The sequence below is a fragment of the Rhinolophus sinicus genome, chromosome 18, assembly GCF_057876585.1.
Source record: "Rhinolophus sinicus isolate RSI-liver-muscle chromosome 18, RSI-T2T, whole genome shotgun sequence".
Taxonomy (NCBI): Eukaryota; Metazoa; Chordata; class Mammalia; order Chiroptera; family Rhinolophidae; genus Rhinolophus; species Rhinolophus sinicus.
The window spans coordinates 62,197,760-62,222,734 of NC_142518.1; positions in this window are offsets into that span (position 1 = coordinate 62,197,760).

The following is a 24,975-nucleotide window of genomic DNA, read 5'->3' on the forward strand; positions in this document are numbered from 1 at the left end:
CTTATAACAGCTTTCCAGTGACTATTTGAAATTAAAATGCAGTAAAGAGTGTTGTTTGCAAATTTCAAAGCTACTTTTCTGTCTTTTGTAGGTTCCAATTGTAAATATAAACTTACCTGGAACACATTTTTCTTAAAACCTTTACAGAGAAATCTTAGCAAAATTTAAGACAGCCTTAAAAATAACATTTTCATTTTGTTATCATTGCTTTAATCATAGAGGGGTAACATCACCATAAGTCAAGAACAGAAAATATCTAAGTGGGAAATCCTTAGCCAAAATGCAAAGCAGCACCTTGGGGCGTGAAGAAAGCAGGAGTTGTAAAAAGAAGACACAAAGTAGTAATGACAATGCTAACAGTAATAGTAATAACATTAAATGCGGATGAGAAAGAGGAATAACTAGTGCTTGCCGTATCTGCCAGGCACTGTTCTAAATGCACCATATATAATATCTAAATTTATCCTAACCATGATCCTATGAGGTACTGTTACTATCTCCATTTTGCCAGTGAAGCAACTCAGACACAGGAAAGTGAAGTAACAAGCCAGATACTGGTCTGGGATTTAACCTGGGGCAGACAGACTGCAGAGCTGGCACTCTTATCACTGTCTGCAAAGACTCTATTAGAAGAGGAAATGAGCAGCACAGATGGAAATATATCAAACTATAATGCTGTGTACCGGAAACTTACACAATGTCATTAACCAATGTTAATTCAACAAAAAACAAATTTTAAAAAAATAATAAAGTGTACAGCGTGAAGAAAAAAAAGAGAGAGAAAATGGGAAAGCAAACTGTATGTACTTTGAAAACATTGCACAGGAGTTAAAAACACAGCATTTGGAGCTGTATATACTTAGCCTGAAGATCCATTCCACTATTCAGTAGGTCTGTAATCTTGGGCAATTTACCTAACTCTCCTGTGCTTCAATTTCCTCATCTATAAAATGAGAACAATAATAATAACCACTCAGAGTTGTGAAATTCAATAAATAAGAGCATAAAAAGCACTTAAGGCAATGTGTGCCCCTTAAACCTTATCTATTGTTATTAAATTGTTATTGTTAAATCAGGTATCAATAATAAGTAGATAAAGGCTTGTAACATGGAGTTATGGTGTGCTGCCTAAATGTCCCAAGAATGTACTTTCATAAATTTTTAAAGAGGAAGTTGAATTTATTTTAAAATTGACTAAGTCTTTAAAATATGGTTCCATCAACAGTATCACTACACAAGTTTTCTTTAGAAACAAAATTCTGACTTCTTTGTATTTCAAAACTCTTCTAAATTCCTTTGAAGAATACCTTTCAAATCTGCAAATTTCCAAGATATAATTATGTTCATTTATAAAACATTATTTATCCTAGGGCATTTTCTTTTGAGCTGGAAAATGCTATAGTATAACAACTGGTAAAAGGATGCTCATGATATACTTTAACATCAATAGCCACTAGAAGTCAGGAAAAAACTAATATCTCATTGTCTTTTGACTTACTTGATTTTATAACATATTGATTTTATATTTTATCAGATACAGCCTTTTCTACCACCAGATATATAAATGAACAATTTATATCAGAAGTTTCAAAATTCATCCTTATATTCTTACAATAGATATGAGGACCAGAACATTTTTCCAAATGAAGGAGATTTTACGGTCTCAACCAAATTGTTATGTAGTTTACAGAATCCATAATTTTTTTTCTAATTCATTTTCAACCTTCTTGTTTTTCTTATTATTATAATAGATCGATTAGATTAAGCAATGAAAAAATGGTTCTACCTCTCAACTAATCCAAAGGTATTAAATTACTAGATATTCCAATGGTTTTCACATTCATGTAATAGTAATTATATTTTTAGGTAAAACTTTCTTTTCCATCACTTTCATTTTGAGCAATATGGTATAAATTTTTTAAAAATGCAATTTAGAGATAGACTACCTGTGTTCAATCTTACTTATGATGCTTTCTTAGTTCTTTGTCTTTAAGTCATAAAACCTCTCAGAGCCTTGAATTCAACAGAAGTAGGACCTCATAGGGTTAACATGCAGTTTTAGTACAAATATATATATATATGACTTATACACTACAAATACTTAAAGAGTGGTTTTATTACTACATTTGGAATATTTAACTCAACAATATAATAGCTCATTTTTTGTTGAAACACAAATGTAAATTTATACACAACCACATTCAAATGTAATTTCTACTTAAATACATGAGAAGGAATTAATTCTCTCATATAAAGGAATATTTAGGTAGTTAGGTCTATGAAAAGTTAACATAAGTGGAGGAGCCATTTTAAAAGAGAGGCAGAGCAGCCATTCCAGGGGAACTGCTTACACCTCTTACCCTTTGAACCTTTGGAATGTTTAAACTGGGCGAATAACCTTTTGACCGGGCAAAAGCAACACTGTCTTCCAAACAAGTGTTTGTAAAGCTAACAGGAAAGCAGACATCCTGACCACAAGGACTGATGACTATGAACATTCTTTAGAATGATTAACCCTCCATGTACAGCTAAAGAGTAACCCAGCTTGGTAACACCAATCGAAACTCTTTTTTTCTATTCATATAGTTATTTCCCTTCCTTTTCTCATAAAAACTCCTTGCCTTCACCCCATAATCAGGACATAATTTTGGTTTCTGCCTGAATCTGTGCCCCCAGATTGCAATTTTGTGATCTCAAATAAATGCTTTTTGCCTCTCACTTTGGCTTTTTAAGTTAACAGGTTGATCAACTCAAAGTGTAAACTCCTATTTTGTGTTCAAAGAGGCTCAGTTTACCCTTTCTTCAATTTGTAGTCTAAAAAGCATTTCTGTTTTTTCTCCACCCTCCTTATCTACTCCCAGACCTACTACTTTTGAGTTTAAAATGAATTTAGAAAGGAAAAATGTTTTCTATTTCATAAAAGCAGTTGTATATCAACCTTTAGGACTTAATAATCTTCTGTCCCTATAAAAACTTATCTTTAGGTTTGAGGGAAAACTAATGTAGATAAATCTATACTTTTGATACTTGATTTTGTCCATAAGCACCTCCATTACTGCATTTCAACTTGAAGCGCTGGACCTGTAAAGGGGCAAAGCCCTGCCCTTTTTCTTTCTCAAGAGTTAAGAAGGGAAAATAAATTCTTTTATCAACCTCTGCCCCATTAATCCATATAAACTGATCTTTTATGTTTTGAGACAGCTGGAATTCTAATCGGCAGGTCAAACATTAATCTGAGGAACAGACAAATAATTCGTGACACATACATATTGGCTCACTCATGCCATTATAACTCTAAGGTTGGTTTATTTGGGGAGAGTCAATCATATCAGAACCCAAGTGCCGTGCGGGAGACCCTGCTCGCTGCGCCATTTGTCGTGCGGGGCGGCCTGCGGGGTCTCTGGTCCCACTCCCCACACAAGAACGCAGGATATGGTGAGGCCAAAAAGGAACACCCACGGAGCCATAGGTAGGGGAGTCATACCACTATGGTCTCACTGGAGGCTGGGCCCACCAGACGCGCGACCTGCCGTCCGCCTTTCCACCAACCGACCGACGACTCTCCTCCACTCTCCTCGACTCCTCAGCAATCCTCGCCTCTCCTCCGTAGCCGCAGCAGTTATACCAGCGGCCAATCGGCCAAATGGCCACAGCCGACGGCCATCCACCACCTGAGCCAGAACCCTTCCATTTGAGGCCGAGAGCCTGTAAACTACTTTCTGGGGCTCTGTCCCCACACCAAGGTTCTAATTCAATATAGTGTGAGCTATCTTTATCCATATTGAGCCATTTCAACACTCATTGGAACTTTCAGCAAATACATAGTATGAAATTATTTTAAATCATAAGTTCTTGTTTGTGCTGAATATTCCTATTGTCACACATGTGTGCACACACACTCTAGTACACAAAAAAATATATACTGATTTGATTTGATCAAATGATACCATGTAATCTCATTTCATTTCATACAACCTCACATCCTTCCCTTAATCTTCCTAGCCTAATTCTTTTTGTGTGACTTATGGATGGATGCCAATTTAAGCTACCTGCTCAGACTGGCCATGTGTAACCAGCCCCACTAGATTTAGTGGTTTTGTCACATTAAGATAAGGAAACCCAAGAAGTAACCTAAGTACCTCAGGAGCTTGACATGTAGGACTATGACTTCCTCATCAATGTGTGCATCCACATAGAGATGGGCAGCAGCCTAACTCACAGTGAGACTGAAAGACTCAAACTATACCTCCATCTCGAAAATGATCCTTCTTTTTTGTCCCTTACCACTTTTAAGGTGTGAATAATTAATAGGTTTAGCCCTGGAAAAAGGGAAAGTATCTACATTTGAAAAGAAAATTTTCCCCTTACTCCAAAATTAACTCTTACCTAGTTTGAGTGAAAAAAAATAACATAACTTCCCACAATTATCATCCCTTCCTCTCTTTTACAATAAAATCTGCTAGAATAAGTCATATTTAGACAAAGAGTGAGTTAGCATACTATTTCTGGAGTATTTGAATCCATAAGTAATTGTCCTAAAAGGGTGAGGGTATTTTTAAATTTCTTTTGGATTATACACAGTGCCTAGAACCACAGGTTGCATTTTACCAAAATGAATGCCTCTAAAAAAAAAGTTTCTATTTTATATGGAAAACGCTGCTAAAATTACTGTGAAAATCTCCATAGCATAAAAGTAAGTTAAGTAACTAAGACAGGGAAAAACACATAAGAAATTCTAGGCCAATCTTATGTACATTCCATTCAAGATTCTATCTGTGTCAAGGTACTCAGACACAATTTGTGAAAACAGAGGTCCACCAAATTTTCTCCAACACCTTCATAGATTACTAGTTTTTCATGAATTAATCAAAATTAACTAGTGTTTTTTAATTGGAGGTTGAGGATTCAACCGTTTGGAGAATCTGACAATGCATCTAAACTAGTTAGTCACTCTTTGGAAATGGAAAATCTGAGGAAAGCTGTATGAAAGGAAAAGCTACTTTATCCAAAACAAACAAACAAACAAACAAAAAACATGTGCATATGTGTATGTGCACATGAAAACAACAACAACCACCACACACACACACACACACACACACACACACACACACACTACAGGTAAAGAATTCTGTATATAAGTTCATGGAGTTCATGGACCCAGCCTAAGAACTGTCCTATAGAGAATCATCTCAGCATGGCCCTATTCTATTACAAAATGGAAATTAATAAACACACTCAATTTTTAAGGTAACTAAGAAAAATATATTTGGTAACATCACATATAAAGCAATACATGATTGGAAGAATAAACCAAGTAGGCTATACATCTATCATAAACTGGATGAATAAAAACATGGTCTTTGAAAATTAGTATAAACTAGATTAACTTAGCCATGAGAGGCACAGGCAACTCTAATAGTATGGGTAAAGGAAGGAGATGGTAATGGATAAAGATAAGTTTGGAGATACAACAATAAATAAGGATGGAGATAGGGGAACTATTCCAACTTGGGCTGGCCCAGAAAATGGTTTAGATCAGTCTCTAAGAGAGTGGAAATCTGGCTTGACAGGAGAAACACGGAGGTTTCCATGCTGTCTGCACTCATATGTACATATTGCTTTGTAGTTTTCCAATTTTTTTGAAGTTTCTTTCAACTTTGATTCCAAGGTTATGTTAATCTCTGAAAGTGAATTTGGAAGATTTCCCTTTTATGTATGCTCTGAAGTAGTTTGAATTACTGGGTTCACTAACTATGAATATGTGTAACATAATGATTTGATTCTTTATAGTTTAATAAAACTTCTCTGGTGCCTTGGGGGTTGTAGATCACTTGACAAGCACATATTACTTTTACAATCAGGAAAAAAATTAAATATATTCCCTTTAAGAACCTAATAAAAGCTATGGACACTTTCCTTATTGCCCCAACCAATCAGAAATAAACACAAAAGTTAGTTTACAATTTCAGAGTGATTCATAGAAGCCTTAAAATCTATCCTAAAGGCCCTAAAGACCACTCAATACGGGTTAAGAATCCATTCCTTGACCTTTCTACATTCTTTATATTTTTAGTTTGTTTTTTGTACTTTAGGATAAAACTTCATATATGTTTATCACCTTGAGTATGGATCATGTTTTTCTAGTTTTAAATAAATAAATATGGAGTGACATCAACAAATGACAGATTAGGAAACTCCAATCCCTCATTCTCCATGGAAACATTAGAAAACAAACAAAATCTCTAACATAACTTTGTAAGAGCTCTGAGGAAATAAGAAACTAAAATGCTATGAGATATACAAAAAACAAGTAACAAAATGGCAAATGTAAGCCCTTCCCTATCTGTGATTATATGGATTCAACTCCCCAGTGACAGCATAGATTAGCAGAAAGGATTTTTAAAAAGAAAACATGATTTAACTAATTGCTGTTCAAAAGAGATTAACTTTAGATCTAAAGGCACAAATAGGTTGAAAATGAAGGACGTAGGAAGATATTCAATGCCAATACTGTGTTTCTGCGAAAATAGGACCTAGCTGGACAATCAGCTCTAATGTGTCTTTTGGAGCAAAAATTAATATAAGACCCGATCTTATATTATATAAGACCCAGTCCTATATTATTGCAAAATAAGACCCGGTATTATATTATATTATATTATATTATATTATATTATATTATATTATATTATATTATATTATACTATATAAATAGTATTATACTATAGTATACTATACTATAAAATAAGACCAGGTCTTATATTAATTTTTGCTTCAAAAGACGCATTAGGGCTGATTGTCCGGCTAGGTCTTATTTTCAGGGAAACACGGTAGTAACCAAGGAGGGCTGAGGTGGCTATCCTAATATCAGACAAAATATGTTAGTAAAGGAGTCAATTCACCAAGAGGACATGGCAATTATAACCATTTACACATCAAACACTGGTCCTCCAAAATATATGAAGCAAATATTGACAGAACTAAAGGGAGAAATATACAGATAAACTAATTATTGGAGATTTCAATACTCCACTTTCAACAATGGATAGAAAAACTAGACAGAAGATCAACAATGAAACAGAGACTTGAACAACATTATAAACCAACTGGCTCTAACAGACATATACAGAAGACTCACCCCACAGCACCAGAATATACATTATTCTCAAGTGCACATGGAACATTCTCCAGGATAGACCATGTCAGGCCACAGAATAAGTCTTAATAAACTGTTTTAAAATTGAAATCATACAAAGTATCTTCTGCAATCACACTGGAATGAAACTAGCAATCAATAGATGGAAAATCAGAAAACTCACAAATATGTGGAAATTAAACAACATACTCTTAAACAACCAATGGGTCAAAGAAAAAATCATAACAGAAATTAGAAAACACTTTTAAGACAAATGAAAATTAAAATAAAATATACAAAAACATATGGGATTCAGTAAAAGCAGTGCTAAGAGGGAAATGTATAGCTGTAAATGTTTACATTAAAAAAGAAGAAAGATCTCAAATAAACAACCTAACTTTACACCATAAAGGACTAGAAAAAGAACAAACTAAGTCCAAAGCTAGCAGAAGGAAGGAAATAATAAAGATTAGAGTGGAGATAAAATAGAGAATAGAAAGACAGTAGAGGAAAGGAACAAAACCAAAAGTTGGTTTTTCTAAAAGATCATTAAAATATAGAAATCTTCACTTTATATGACTAAGACAAAAAGAAAAATGACTCAAATTACTAACGGCAAAAATGAAAGTGGGGACATTTCTACCAATTTTACAGAAATAAAGAAAGATTATAAAAAGAGTATTATGAACAATGGTATGTCAACAAATTGGATAACCTAAAAATACACAATCTTCTCCAACTGAATCATGAAGAAATAGGAAATCTAAATAGACCTATAACTAGCAAGGAGATTGAATCAGTAATCAAAACCTCCCAACAAAGAAAAGCCCTGGACCAGATGGCTTAACTGGTAAACTCTACCAAATATTTAAAAAACAGAATTGATCCAAATCCTTCTCAAAGCCTTCCAAAATATTCAAGAAGAAGAAACATGTCCTAACTCATTTCATGAATGCAGCATCACCCTGATCCCAAAGCCAGACAAAAACACTACAAGAAAATTACAGATCAATATCACTTGTGAATATTGACGCACAAATCCTCAACTAAATACTAGCAAACTGATTTCAAGAGCATACTAAAAGAATTATACACCATGTACAAATAGGATTTATTCCTGGAATGCTAGGACCTTTCAACACATGAAAATCAATGTAATACACCAACATAATACACCTAAATGTAAGAGCTGATACTATAAATCTCTTAGGAGAAAACAGAGGGAAAAGCTTCATGGCATTGGATTTGGCAATGATTTCTTGAATGTGAAAACCATAAAACTAGGCAACAAAAGAAAACACAGTGTTCATAAAAATTAAAAATTTGTATATATCAATGGACACTCAACCAACAGAGTGGGACAAAACATTTGCAAATCACGTATCGGATAAGGGATTAATATCCAGAATATATAGAGCACTCCTGCGATTTAACAACAAAAAATCAACTCAATTGAAAAACAGGCAAAGGACTTGAGTAGACATTTCTCCAAAGAAGATATACAAATGACCAATAAGCACATGAAAATATGTTCAACATTATTAATCATTATGGAAATGCAAATCAAAACTACAGTAAGAAACCACTTCACACCTATTAGCATGGCTATTAAAAAAAATAAACCCAGAAAATAACAAATGTTAGTAAAGATGTAGAGATATTGGAACCCTTGTGTAGTCCTGCTGTTCGGAATGTAAAATGATTCAGAGACTCTGAAAAACAGTATGGCAGCTCCTCAATAACAGAAACCTAGAATTACCATATGATTCAACAATTCTGCTTCTGGGTATACATCCAAAATAACTTAAGGCAAGGGCTCGACCAGATATTAGTACACCAATATTCATAGCAGAATTATTCACAAGAGTCAAAAGGTGAAAATAATCTAAACGTTCACTGATGGATGAATGGATAAACAAAATGTGCTATATTCATACAATGGAATACTATTCAGTCTTAAAAAGGAATGAAATTCTGATACATGCTACAACCTAGATGAACCCTGAAAACATCATGCTAAGTGAATTAACACGTTGCGTACGGATCACGAGAATCTTCATGAGGGACTTAAACCCCGCCGTATGCAACGTGTTAAGCCATACACCAAAGAACAAATATTGTATTATACCACTTATATGAGGTACCTGAAATACAAAATTCATAGAGATAGAAAGTAGAATACTGGTTACCAGGGACTGGAGGGAAATGAGTATGGGGAGTTATTACTTAAGGAAGTTATTATTTAATGTTTGGGAAGGTTATAAAAAAGTTCTGGAGATGGATAGTAGTGATGGTTGTACAACAATATGTATGTACTTAATGCCACTGAATTTACAGTTAAAATTGTTAAAAGGGTTAATCTTATGTTATGTATATTTTACCACAATAAAAAAATATATATCTTAGACTTACTCCTGGACTCCAGGAAAAAAAATACTAAACCTATGTAAGACATGACCTGAAATAAGTTGGGGAAAGTATACATTTTGTTGTTTTTTTTACATAACTTTAGTCATACTTTGATAGAATTTTCACATTTACATGAGTGCCTGCAAATGCATATGTAATAGGTGTCTTCCTTTGTAGCAGGCTCAAGTACAAAGAAAGAAGACAGAAAATAAAACCCAGGGACCTGGATAACCTAGGGACAAATGTTTGGTGTGGGTAGTTTTTGTTTTGTTGTTTGGTTTTGCTTGAATTTTGACATACACAAGTAATTCACTGTTTGTCTTAATATAAAAAAGAGAATAATATAAAAAAAGAAACACTCAATTTTCAATCTAGAATGTTGTTGCTTTCGTTTAATTTCAAGTCTTCTCAAACATACGCAGCAATGACATACTATAACACTCCTCACTACCTTTCTTTTCATTATCAACCTCCTCATGTGCAGACTTGCATATGTGATTAGCAGAATTTGCATGGATATAATTTGCTGTATTAAAGAGGAAAATAATTCTGCCAGTTTCACCCAAAGGTCACATTTGTGCTCCCTTCCTTTTTTATTTTAAAGCCTACTAATGTTACGTAGGTGGAGATAATAACGCCTATCTCATTAGGTTGTGAGGACCTAATGGGATAACCGAACGCAAAATATTTATCATAGTGTCTGGAACACTAATAAATAAATAGTATCCTTCCCACCCTGCCCATGCAATATTTATATTATGCCTATGATGGCCATATGTCTTGTAATCTCCAGGATGGTACCATTGTCAGATATGTTGTTCTCTTAACACCATAATATATTTCTATAGATCAAAATCCTCAAGTCGGTATTCAGAATACAGAATGTGTACTTGTATAAAATATACTCTTTAACAGCAATAAGTTACTAGATTTTGAATGCTTAGTATGTTAACCATGTCAAGTGCTCTGCATATACTGTATCATTTCATTCTCCCAACATCTCTATGAGATGGATAGTATCTCTGCCATTTACTAGATAAACAAATTGAGATATCAATTAATTGGATCGCCCAAGGTCACACACCTGGCAAGTGGTATAACCAGGTACCCCGAGTCCCTGGCTGGTGCTTTTTCTGATACCTCAGAGGTTCATGGTTCTGATTAATCAACACACACTAAAACACAGACTTTTTTTTAAGTAGTGCTATTTAAAAAACAGACTACTTTTTAAGTAGTGCTCGATATTCAATTAGGTGTTGTGCCCTGCTATTGTCTGAATGTTTGGACACCCCCGCCCCCCCAAAAAAAAATAACAAAGCTGAAATCCTACTACCCAATGTGATGGGAACTTTGGGAGGTGATTAGGTCATCAGGGTAGGGCCCTCGTGAATGGGGATAATGTCCTTAGTAAAGAAGCCCTACACAGTTCCGTGGCCCCTTCTGCCATGTGAGGGGACAATGAGAAGTCTGCTACCTGAAACAGGGCCCTCACCCAACCATGCTGACACCCTGATCTCGGACTTCCAGCCTCCTGAAGTGTCAGAAAGAAACGTTGGTTGCCTATAAGCCACCTAGTCTGTGGTATTTTGTTATGGCAGTCTGAACGGACTAAGACGTGTTCTGAACAAAGCAAGCCAGTCAGCTTCATGATAGAATTGTTCTCACACAATAAAACCATCAGGTGCCTCAGTTTCCTTGTCTCTAAATTAGGATTGATTTGTTTCACATGATGGCAAGGACTGACTGGGGAAACTGTTAACAAAGAACCTCCATATCTGAAGTACAAGTTGTCAGAAATGTAAATACAGATACAGAGCAAGATACCCCGAATACTCGAGCTTATACTTTGAAAAGGGATTGACAAGAAAAAGCTTGATGTTGAAAATGGCTCAGTTATAATCAGTTGCTGAAGTTATTCTGACAATCAGGTACAATGCAGAAGGGCAGACATTGTCAGGAAAGGTTAAGGTTTCCTTGGCAACTATCAAATGCATTGTTAATATCCCCTAGGAAGTTTTTGGTCAATAATGACTGAAGTGCTATAAAACTATTTTTAATCTATCTTTTGAGTTAATTCTATTCTCCTTTCAAAATTCTTTTTTTCCTCAAATTTACTTTAATTGCTTAATTAATGGTTATTTGGTGAAGGTTACTGAACATTCTGTAGAAGGAAAGGTTTTGACTCTTTCTGTCAAATAGAATTCAAGATGTCAATGAATAGGGATTGTTTTGAAAAGATTTGAGCAAACTCCAATATAAAAGAGTAGTCAACCCCAACCCATGAAATATTCATCCAAAGTTACAATTACAAGTGTCTATCTAAAATTATTATTAATATCTATTATGGAAATTTCATATTTGCAAACTCCTTAGTAATTTATTTGTAGTGGTTATTCCACATATCAATCCAACTAAGACCTTCAGCACCTGTCCCTATCCTAAAGACAAAAGATTTGAGACCAATTATAGATAGCCAGATTTTTTTGACCATTCATTGGATGAAAATCATTAGCACGAATTGGTCAGAATCAGAAGAGTTGAAATACTTATTTATATCATTAGAATTGATATACTATATTAGTTGCAATTCTATCAAGTAATACTGATAGGATTGTTGGTACTCAAAGAATATAATGGTGAACAAGCTAAAATCAATCAAGCCTCTACATAGACCAAAGACATGTTAGAATATTTCAGGAGCCTCTGATATTAAAATAATTAATGACAACTTCATTCCTTGTTACCTTCAGTTGAAGTCTTTGGTGTTTGTGGAGTCTGCTCTCACCTGTACCAGAAATGGGCAGTTATCTTAAATTATATCCTTCAATAAATATACTTTACCCAGATGCTTTTCTTAGTGGTTGCGGACATTAAAAGTATGGTTATTTTTACTAAGCAGAATAACTGTTTGTTAACAGGACTTGTAATATTAATTAACTGTTACCCAGATATTGCCAAGAACACTTTATTGATTTTTAAAACTCTCCAGTACAAAGGTAATTATCTTAGAAAGGTAATTGAGACAGCAACTTCAACAATGCAATTCCAGGCTTATATCTATGTCTTAGTGACAGGCACCATAATATAGTGGGGGAAAAAAGACAGATAGAAATAAACCTATAAATGAACTGTGTGGTTATTTAAGAATAGCCTTGAGACAGATATCTCTTTACTTACAAATGGTCTTATCTCTATATCCCCTCCCCCATTTTTCTGTCTTACAAATCAGCATGAGAATACCTATCTGCTTTCTGGGTTGGAGCTTTTTTCTTATTTTCTATAAGTAAATTTTCGTCAACTATTTCCATGATTGGAAATCAGCCCTTACGGCATCGCAAACAATTGTTCAAAATTGCAAGATTGGATGCTTTAATTACTTCAAAATATACCTCCTCTAGAAAGTGCATGTTCATTTCAGCACCTGGTATGTTCAGGAATGAAATTAAAACTAAACAATCAGAGAAGGTAGCAAGAAAAATAACTATACCAAAGATATTTACTTTCATTCCTTTTGCCTTTCCTCGTTTTTTAAAATAGGACTGAAAAGTTCAGGGTAGAAAGTAAGTGGAAAGGGGCTACAAACAATATAATACTAACAGTATCACTCTGAATCTATTTTGACTGCTCTTAAGAAAAATGAATCCCATTTATAATTCGGCACTACAAACACAAACAACAAAAATACTTCATCATCATAATCATCAAAAATCATTTCAAATGCCTAGTATGGCCACTTTTCCACAACAAATTGAACAGACATGATAGCTGCCTACAATGGTGCTATTTTCCTACCACAAAATAGCACTCGGTACAATGCCTAGTACAGAAGTAGTCACTGAATAAATGTTAACTCTTCCTCCACCTACTAGTGCATCTATAAAAACTTCCAGCAGTTGGCCACACATCTCCCTTTGCCATGTTTTGACCAAGAGAATATGGGTGGTCATGATCGGGATAGCAGGTGTGATAGCTAGCTAATCACCAGAACAGACAGGGAGTAGGATCTGGGCAAAAATACAGCTGGACTTGTGGAGGGCTGGTTGGCCAAGTGAAAATGTTTGGCAAATAGAAGACAAAGAAGTAGTAGAGGTAATCACGACAGGATCTCAAGTATGAGCACTTCTAAGGGAGGCCGAGAAGAAGGGCATATTCCTCCAATTCACATGTCCTGAGCTCCCGATGTACTAAAGAATCCACGACACTCTGAGATTCTAAAGTACCTGCAACATGTAGTTATCTTCTGAATGAAACATCCAGAAGAGTCCTGTGAGCAAACCGCCGTGTTTTGTGTTATGTGACACGGCAACCTTGGCCACACCGATTGAACAGGTTAGGCAGCTGACCCAAAGGCAGCTGGACTTGAGGGGAGAACAGCTGCTGATGGTAAAGTGACAAGAGAGTTTGGCCCATTAGGGGAGTTTTGTGAGGGATGAAGTGCCATCTCAAATATGAAGACTGGTTCGTATTGGAGGTGAGGTCATTATCTTACCCAGGGATTTGAAACTCCAAACACCTTGGAAAGGGTCAAGAGATATAAACAGTAGAGCAGGGACAGAAGCTGAAATCCAGAGACAGTGGAAGAAAGCCACAAAGCTGAGAGCTGACAGTATTTGGCAGCAATAGAAACAGGCAGACTCATGGTAGGAAGAAGTAGAAGGGTTACTGCAAAAGGTCCAGCTGCTCTGCTCGCCACACGAAAGTCAAAACTAGACAGGTGAGGTTGGTGGAAAGAAAAGCAGTTTTATTCCAAAATGCCAGCATTAAGGGAAGATAGTGGTCTCCCTGTCACAAAGACTGCCTTCCTCTTTCAATACTGCCAAAGGTCTTATAGACATGCAAAGAGGGGCAGAACAAAGGAAGGAGAAGTTGGCCAGGCAACTTCAGGAAAAGCTGCTTCCTAGAGGCTGATCTGCCCCAGGGTCAGGAGTGAATCCCATACAGATGCAAACATTACCAGTCAGGTGTGCACACTGGTCTGAAGTAAACAGAACCATTGAAACTGGTATACATAATAACTGCAAAGTAAACAAGAGTCATCAAGGCTTGGTGGGAGGAGAGGGAAGCAAAGAAAGGAAGAAAAAAAACTTTCAAAAAGTCCCAAGCCAAATGGACTTATATCAGAGGTCCAAATTTCAAAAATAGAAGATATAGGGTCACCATTACAGAAGCACAAGACAGAACCTGAATCGTGAGAATTATTTACTACTAGAGCTGCTTTTGGTGCACTAGGATTTTATGGTAGTCTAAATATGAACTTTCAGTCAACTGTGAGGATGGACTGCCTGAGTAGTGAAATGGTTTCTTGTGCTTTCTTTCTCACTTTACAATAGCCACATCGACTGAGGAAAATTGAAGTTGCTGCTGTTCCTTGCAACCTGAAGTTACCCAAAACACGCCTCGGCACAGGAGAGTAACCATGCCGTCATGGTTTATGGCCTCCTCATCACTGTGCTAGGGCCATTTGTTAGAGAAGGAGGGACAGCCCAATGTGAGTCAAGAGACACGGTTGCTGTATCAGTTAGGCTGCCTTTGGTTGCAAGTAACAGAAAACCCTGAGTTAAACAGGCTTTAAAAATAAGACGTTTTAAACTCACATACTAAGAAGTCCATAAGTAGGGCAGACACTGGTATGGTATGTCAAGGCTCTGTCTCCTCTGTGGTTCCCGTTCTCCACCCTTCTCTGTCTCCCCCTCAGACATGCAGCATGATGCTGGCAACAGTGCTGAGAGGCAGAAGAAACATTTCCCAGAAGCCTTTCCAGAATTATGTACTGCACTCATGCCTAAACCAATCAATCTTGGGCAAGCAGAGTAGGACTACCAAGACTAATACGTTAGATCAATTAGGACTGACTTCCTGTGGCCTGAAATGGGTCCGCCTCATCAAGCAGGATTGATACTTGGTAAAATCTGGGCTTTGTTAGAAAGAGGAAGGGAAGCAGGGAGCAAGTGTTCAGTGAACCATCAGCATCTGTTTCAAGAGTCAGATGACACCATATTTGAAGGCAAGGAGAAGGAGATCACTGGAGAACTTCTCTGAGGTTCTGAAGTGTATAACTTTACCTCCTATTCTATTTCTACCAGTAACAACAAAGTTTCTGACAACAAAGTTTATAATTAGAACACTTCTTCCTTGTCATTACGTTGGCAGGCCTCAAATTACAGTATATCATTTTCCAATGACCCATCAACAATTCCCATATTAACTTATACCATTTAAAATTAACAGGTCATTAATTAACATATTAACAAAATATTGACTGGGTGTCTATTATATGCTAGTAACTGTGCTAGGAGCTGGAGACAGACAGGTAAACAAGGTACAGTTCCTTTTCTTAGAATCTAGCAGTGGTTGTCTCAGTCTGCTTCCAGAGGGGCCCATATCTTCCCTGTCCTTGCTAAGCAATGTGTGAGATGCGTAGTCACCATGGTATCTCCAGAACCCGACACACGGTTGCTATTTATTGATTGCTGAAAGGATGAGAAATACAAGGGAAGGAACCAAAAAACTAATCCTGTTACTATAAAGTAATGAGACTGGTTTTATTGTGTTTTTGTGTTGATGGTAAACTATCTTTGAAAGCAATTTAACAAAGGCTTAAGTAATGTTTGAACTATGGTAATAGCATTTTAAATGTTTTATCTTGGCCCAATGCAATTACTTTCAAGGAAAATACTCATTTGAATATAGAAGTTATGGAACATTTGTCACCCGAAAGGTATCATTATGTTATTGTATTCAAACCTTAAAATTGTCTAAAAAAGAAAAAGTTACTCTAGTGATGGTTGCAATCAACACTATCAGGACAACATGTAAAACTTGTGCCTGAGATGGAAAAGCTTGTTTCTGTGGATTTGGGATCAAGTTCAGCCCTGCGTGCCTTTAAGTTCATCCAAACCAAGACTTTCAGGCTTTTCGACAGCAAGAAGCAGGAACACAGTAAGGGATCAAAGGATGACAATGTCAGTGCAAATCAAGTTTTGTTCATCAGGCCTGCCCTTGTATAACCTAATAACATCAGGATATGAATGAACCAGCTAGTACTAATGGCAGCTCAAATTAGCATTTCTGTAGAAAGGTAGCAGAAGGGACAAGAAACTATTTGCTACATGGCAATATGCATCAGCAAAAAAAGCAGACACCTCTATGATCATTTCAAAAGAAATCCAGTGGCCCTAGGTACCCGCCCCCCAAAACACTCTTTCAAAACGCCTGTGAAAATCTCCTCGTGGCAGAACACTGAATGAACCAATTCTAATGAAGGTATTATTTTCCATTCTATTTTGTTTTGTCATAAAAGTAAAGTGGAAATTGTGAAGAGTAATCTAAGAACTGTAATTGCATTACTAAATACAATTGTCTATATTATCTTGATTAATCAATTTATATTCACTTTTTAAATTCTTGTAATATGCAGGTGTAGGGGAGGAAAAACTCCTTTTCTCTTTAACCCTCTACTTCTCAGCTGGGGCCCCTGTAATAAAACACAGATTAATAAGAGAAAAACAAACAGAAGTCTATTAACATGTATGTCTCTTATATACGCGGGAGAAACCCAGGGAAACTAAGTAACTCAAAAGGATGCCTTAGAATTTGAACTTACATTATATGCTCAGCTAAAACAAAGGAAAAAGGGTGTGGGGGAGGCAAATTTGGGGAAGGTGACCAGAAAAAGTAAGGTAAATAGGAGTAAGGTTGTTATGCAGATTTGAGTCCCTGCTTTCTCCACCGGTAAGAGTCTGGTGATTTAGGGTCATCCCTACTCTTCCTGGTACTATTCAAAGCACCAGGTCTCCAACAATGAATATGACAGACAAAAATCCCTAACCTCATGGAACTGACATTCTAGCTGGGGATGCAGGCAATAAATAAACACGCAAACAAAAATAGTTTAGATTCTACATAGCGATACCTGCTAAGAAGACAAAAATAGAGCGGGGAAAGGGATATGGGGTGGGTGTGTGTGTGTTTGAAAATTTAAATAGGATGCTCTCCAAGGCCTTAGTGTAAAGGTGATGTCAACGTAAGAAACGTCCAAACCTGTAGAGTATTTGTATAAGAATTTGAGCCAAACTGACCACATAAGCTGGGGAGCAAGATCCCAAATGCTCCAAAGAGTTAACATTTTTGCAGCTTCTTTTATGCAACATGGAGGTGGAAGAAAGCAAGGTGGGGACTGGGTTACAGGATGGTTAACAAGATTATGTGCCTTCTTGAGGGTGGTTATGGCTTATTTCAAAGGTGGGTGGGCTTATTTTAAACTAGATACATAAAAACAATGGACAGGGCTTGCTTAAGGCAAAGGTAAACCTTTTACTAAAGATGTTATATGCCTGGGGCATGACCACCCACCATGACCTCCCCAGTTAGGATTTTATGATCAGATCGCCATGTGAGGTTACTTTCCACAGAACCCCTTTCTTCGTCCACAGTGACATGTGAGGAAACATCTGGAGGTAAGGAAAAGGCCAAGCAATTCTTTCTGGAAGAGCTTTACAGGAAGAAGAAAGATCAACTTATGGCACGTTAGTAAGGAAAATTCCTGGTTCCAAAATTTGAGGGCCATAATTGAGATAAATAGAGGTATTAACTAGAAAGTAGCAAAATATTCCCCTACACCTTCAGTGATCCAGGCCTGTCCAAACAACTTCCAGAATTATCATCACTCCTTAATGTCTATATCAAAGGGAATCATCCATGCCCCCCAAAACACGCACACAGACACGCAGTGAGAGAGACTCCCTATTTGCTAAAGGGGAGCAGAATATGCCACCTCAAAATATGCCTATTTTGAGCAATTGTTTTTAAGAAACAGCAGGCACAGAAGCTCTGAAAACCATTTATAAGGGAAATCTCCATTTATAAGTGTGGCAGGTAGATAAGGATAACACTAAATCTCCTTATCAATGGAGAAGGCACCTAACTAAAACATCCAAAGTGTCCTTCAATAGATGATTGTTTAAAGAAGATATAACAGTGTGTATATTCCAGTTATATACACTGGAATACTACTCTGCCATAAGAAGAAATAATGCCATTTGTGACAGCATGGATGGATCTTGAGATTATTATGCTAAGCAAATTAAGTCAGACAGAAAAGACGAGAACCATATGACTTCATTCATATGTGGGATATAAAACTGAAAGCAACAAAGGAACAAGACCAAGAAAGAAACAAAAACTCATAGACACAGACAACAGCTTAGTGGTTACCAGAGGGTAAGGGGGTGGGGGAATAGAAGAGGGTAAAGGGGATCAAATATACGGTGATAGAAGGAGAACTGACTGGGTGGTGAACACATAGTGCAATATACAGATGATGTATTGAAATCTATATAATTTTAACCAGTCACCCCAATAATTTTTTTTAATTAAAGTTTATTGGGGTGACAATTGTTAGTAAAGTTACATAGATTTCAGGTGTACAATTCTGTAATACATCATCTATAAATCCCACCGTGTGTTCACCACCCAGAGTCAGTTCTCCTTCCATCACCATATGTTTGATCCCCTTTACCCTTATTGTGGTATATAAACTGAAAACAACAAAAGAACAAGACAAAGAAATGAGAAACAAAAACCCAATTAAATTTAATGAAAATAAATGAAATGAAATGAAATGAAATGAAATGAAATGAAATGAAATGAAACGTACATAACAACCTCACCCTTGTTTATGGTGCTTTGCCGGATAACCTCCCATAACTGGCCTCCCTCCCCTGCCTCCAACATCTCCTTTTGTCTTTAACTTGAGATGGTATTTAAGGTGGTGGCTTGGGCCATTTCAGCGAGTTATTCAGTTTTCATGTGTACCTCCCATGCATACAGGAGGTATACATGTTATTAAACTTCTGTTTATTCTTCTTCTGTTAATCTGTCTTTTACTACGGGGGGAGGGGATCCCAGCCAAGAACTTTGAGGGGTAGAAAGAAAATTACTTTTCCTTCCCTACACTGCCATTCCATATTAGCTGTTAGTTTTCAGGTCCCATTTTTCAGTCTGATGGCCAGGAGGAACGCAGGATAAGCTGGCCACACGAATGCCACCACCCCATCACTCCCTACACTAAAATGCAGAAGTAGCTGATTATTCTCTCTCTTCTAACCATGCACTTCCATACAGATGTGGAAACCACTGTTCCGTAGGAGCAGTTGATCAAGGTTTGACCGCCACATATGACTTTCTTGGGGTAGCAAAAATGAGTAGTCCACCATCTTGCCCCCACAGCCCAAGCAGGAACACAGTTACCAGGCAATGTAGTGAGTAAAGAAAGCCCACCACTTTCAAAAAGCCCACCTTTTCACACAAGCCCCCTTTTGTCCCCAGCTTATAAAAGCAGCCAAATAGAGTCAGCCCCTGAGTCAGTTTGGAGGACTTTCCTCTGTGCTTCCTCCTTTGTGCTCAAGCATAAGCTTCATAAACTTTGCCTGGAAATTTTCCTGGGGTTTTCTCTCGGATTCTATTTTGGGAAACCCAGGAAGCCCAATGCCTATAACAGACAGACTTGTCTGTTCTGACAATTACCAATGAACTGTTGATCCAGAAAGTCCTCCTCCAGATACAAAGAACCCAGAAGCCCCTCAAACACAACTTGACAAAAAGCTCAATTGTGTGGTTATAGCTTAGTCATTAACGCCAACTAACAATAGTACATATGCTTATATGTATCCTTTGTTTACCCAGTTGTCAACACACTGGAAAGTATACACATAAGAAAAATTTATCTTATAGTATTTATCATGTATGGGCATTGGAGCAAATGATACGTCTGTAGAAGAGTAAAGAGTAAGTATCCCTTACTCCTTCACAGGTCTGAGAAAAGCTTCAAGATTGAAGAGATTTAGCCAACTATGAGTATTTTTCCCGGGGGGAAAAACAAACAAACCCACTTCTACATTGTATTATTCTTCTCCAATAAATATGTGGGTGTAATAATCTGTAACAAAGTTTTTAAACTGTTGTATTCCCCTCCTACCACAGAACTTCCATCTCTAATTATCTCATGGTAATCAAATGTGAAATCACTGGATTAAATGAAGAGAATACATATTTAACTCCCAGGTAAATTTAGCAATGTAAAATCAAATCCCACATAATTATCTAAGAAAAGTAGAAAATTAAATCATATAGCTTTTCCAAGATCACAGAACAGACTCTGAAAAAGCAGAAAACATCTAGAAGAGTGAAGAGAGAAGTTCCAGTTAACAGAGCCAACCATATATTGACAGTTTTTATTCCTATCATATGATTTTATGCTTTACGTTTCCAAGTAGTGAGACTACAGTTCGAACCTAGAACTGCTTCTCTAATGAGTAATGCGGCACAGATATAAACTGTATTGCTTCAAATCTATGTCATGTCTCAAAAGGTGCCATGCTGTCTCCTCAAAGGCACTGAAATAAAATGAGAACACAAATATATTCCAAGTCACGTAGTTGCAAAGGGATGAAATGAAACCACCGCTGCACTAGTATATGGATTAATGTTGCCTTTTGCTGTCAATTCCAGCAAACACTACATCAGATTTGTAGCTAGGGCTGATTCATGTTACAACAACATTCACTCTCAGATTTTTGTCTCCAGAAAGCCTATTCCACAGTTTATGAAGCTGGATAGACAAGAGTTATGCATAACCTCAGAAAAGCCAAGGGGCATCACATTCACTGGTATAGATCAGTGGTCAAAGAGTTAATTATTTTTCTCCCAGCAAAGAAGGAAGATTTTTCCATTTGAAGGTTTTTACCTTATATAGTAGATTTGAGGAATGTGCAGTACTGTGCATCAGTTAGTTTAAAAAAAAAACTTGCAATCAATCTCTTGAAAGCAGGCATTGCAAAGGTTTATTACCTTATTTTTAATATTTCCAAAAATTGTAAGAAAGAAAAATAACAGATACAGTTCAGTTCAGAACAAATTCAAAATCCTAGGCGTATGAATCATTTAACGGGCATATGCAATGCCCAGACAGCCCCTCAAAATATTGGGATTAAAGAGAGGAGGCTATGATTTCTGTAGAAAAATGTAAAAATCAAAACCGTCTTTTATCCGAAGTCGAGACTACCGGAAGCATAAGTTTAAGGGATTCTTAAGCAGCATAAATCAGTCAGGCAGACTGAAACAAACTGACCTGCCTGTCAGGACCACAGCAGAAAGTACTGCTGAGGTCTAAGGGGGAAAGGCAGGAGAGGTGAAGGGCATGCCACGGCCACTCCGTTCTTCCCCTGCTGGGCTGCAATGCAGGATGGAGTTCAGGGAGCTGGGGAAAGACGTTTGTCGCTCACCCCACTGAAGTTCTAAAAAGTAGCCAAATAGGTCTCCTAGCACTATGCCTGGCTCCATGCCACTAAGGAATGCCATAGTTTATATCAGTATTCACTGATTAAATCTCCACCCCCCCACACACACACACAAAAATAATCCAAGTTGCTTCTAACAGAGGCTGAATAGACCTCTGAGAGGACCAGCTGTAAATCAAAAAAGAAAAAAAAAGTGGAAAAAAATTTTACAATAAATGCTTGCTACAAAGCGTTTGTGTTTAGTTTGGTAGTGGTTCCTGTTTCTGGCACTAATGGTGCCAGTAATCCTGCAGCCAAGAGATTTTGCTGCCTTCCCACTAGGGGGAGGTACAGGAACAAACTTGAAAAGGCCAACGCTCTGGTTGTCAGGCTATAGTTTATGAGAAGTGTTATCTTCCAATTTGCTCCAAGTAGGCACTGGTCAGCATTATTTTGGAGCCCCACAAATACATCCCAAGTGATTCGAACCAATATCCTTTGAGCACCTACTATGAGTAAGGCCATGGCTAGATGCAATAAGGAACATAGAGATAAATGACACATAACCCCTGCTCCTGAAGGGCTTATAAATTTTAGTGGCTGTTGGGGAGGGGGTAGGGAGAGGAGGAGGGACGGGTGGATAAAACACATTTAGAACTACTTCTATTAGAACAAACAGTGTGATAAATTACACAAAAATTGTGAAAATAAATTGATATTCTATTGATAGAAACAGTTAGGAGAGAAACAGAAATTAGAAAAGTCTTACGTACAACCTCAGCACTGTGACTGACTGGGAGCATGCCAGTCCTTACTGTCGTGATCTCAGGGACAGAAATCACTCACGAGTTTAGGACCTACTTTTGCTGGGTGGTTTCTGAATATCCCAAAACAGGAAGAGATGGTCTCTGCCAAATAGAGAAAGCTTCCATGTGCCAAGCACCTGACTCCAGTGGATACCTTGGGAGCGCCCGCTGCACCACCCAGAGCTGGTCTTCCGCGGTGGAAAAGGGAAGACCATGATTTACATGTCTGTGATGGTTCATTTTATGTGTCAACTTGGAGGATGTTTTTGGATGAGATTAATATTTAAATCAGTGAACTCTGAGTAAAGCAGACTGTCCTCCTTAATACAGCAGGCCTCATCCAAACGGTTTAAGGCCTAAAAAGAACAAAAAGATAGGCCTCCCAGAGCAAGACAGAATTCTCCAGATTACCTTTGGACTTCACCTGCACCATCAGCTCTCCTGGGTCTCTAGCCTCTTGGCCCACATAGCAGAATTTGGACTTACTAGCCTCCATAATCATATGAGCCAATTCTTTGTAATACATCTCTTTCTATAAACAGTAATTCCTCACTTAATGTAACCGATAGGTTCTTAGAAACTTCAACTTTAAGCGAAACGACATAAGCGTATAATGAAACCAATTTTACCACAGGCTAATTGATAGAAACAAGAGTTAAATTCCTGTGGCATATTTCTGGTCACAAAAACATCACCAAACTTCTAAATAAAGACCCCAAAACACTTTTAATATTAAACATTGTAATAAATGTGAGCTATACAAACATTTAAGAAACATGAATAAAAACAACTAAGATCATTATTTTCCAACCCATTTATTCCAGTTCAGGGTCACAGGTGGCCTGAGCCTCTCCTAGCAGCTCAGAGCGCAAGGCCAAACGCACCCAGGACAGGATGCCCTTCCATCACAGGGCACACTCCCACACACCCACACAAAAACTGGGACAATGTGGACACGCCAATTCACCTCACACGCACATCTTTGGGATGTGGGAGGAAACCGGAGTCCCCAGAGAAAACCTCACGCAGACATGGGGAGAACGTGCAAACTTCACACAAACTCCACACAGACAGTGACCCCAGTTGGGCATCAATTTTTTTCTCATCGTTATAGTGAAACAACATTGAATGAAATGACACTGAGGACCTACTGTATATATACATCCCATTGGTTCTGATTCTCTGGAGAACCCCAACTAATATAATGACTCTTTGGCATGTGGCAGGCAGCTCAGGTTTGTGTATAATAGTACCACATGATAATAGAGTCCTGTAACTACACTGTTTCTTATCATGTGGCTTTCACTAAGATATTAGGTTGATGCAAAAGTAACTGCAGTTTTCGCAATTATTTTTAACCTTTTAAACCGCAATTATTTTGCACCAACCTGATACCAGTTAAACAGAAATATTTCTTTAATTAAGCACAGTCCTGCTCCAACTGGAAGAAGTTGAGTCTAGAGAGCCCAGCAGGAACAAGAACTTTCACCTACGGTGAACTCTGGGAGCCACACAAACTTGAATTCACATGATAGTTCAACTATTTATTAGCTGTGAGTATTTAGGCAGGTTTCTCTGAGGTCAAATGTCCACATCTGTAATATGAGACTATCAATACCTATATCACATGAATAAGATAATGTATAGGAAGTATTTGGTGTTTGAAAGGCATGTCCTAATTTTTGAAATTGTTCATATACCCACCACCTACATTCTACAATTTACATTTCATTATATTGTTTTATCATGTGCCTAGCCATATACCCATCTACCTTTTAATAGTTATAATCCAGGGGCAAATCACTATGGGTTCTAGCTGTCCCTAAATGTTAGAGAGAGTTTCCTTACAACCCTGCTGATCCACTTTCCAAGAATGGGAGAGATAGCTTGAGCCTCAAGGCAGCCACGTCTGCCTTCTGTCCCTCTTCCTGCTCAAACATTCATCATCTCCCCTTTCTATACAGGCATAGGATTCCCCTTGCAGAGAGCAATGGCGGATATCTCAGCTATCCTTGTAGTTTTCCAAGAAAGATGGATACCATATAACAGCATAGAGGTCCTCATTTCAATAATAAAGATGCTTCTTTATGGGAAAAGTTTGCATTTCCTGTTGCTTTGTCCTGGATATGCAAAAGAAATAGATGCAATAAGTAAATTCACGACACTGAGACATTTTATGGACTTCAGGGAGAATTTCTCTCTTAAGTGCAGAGGAGAACAAGACATGATGTAGCCATACGTGGTAGTGGCAATGGTGCTGTGACTGTAGGCCATATAACTATGTGTACCATGGCCTTATTTCCTAGTTGGCTTTGGTCTCCTCCTACTTTCTCATTTCCCTGGATGG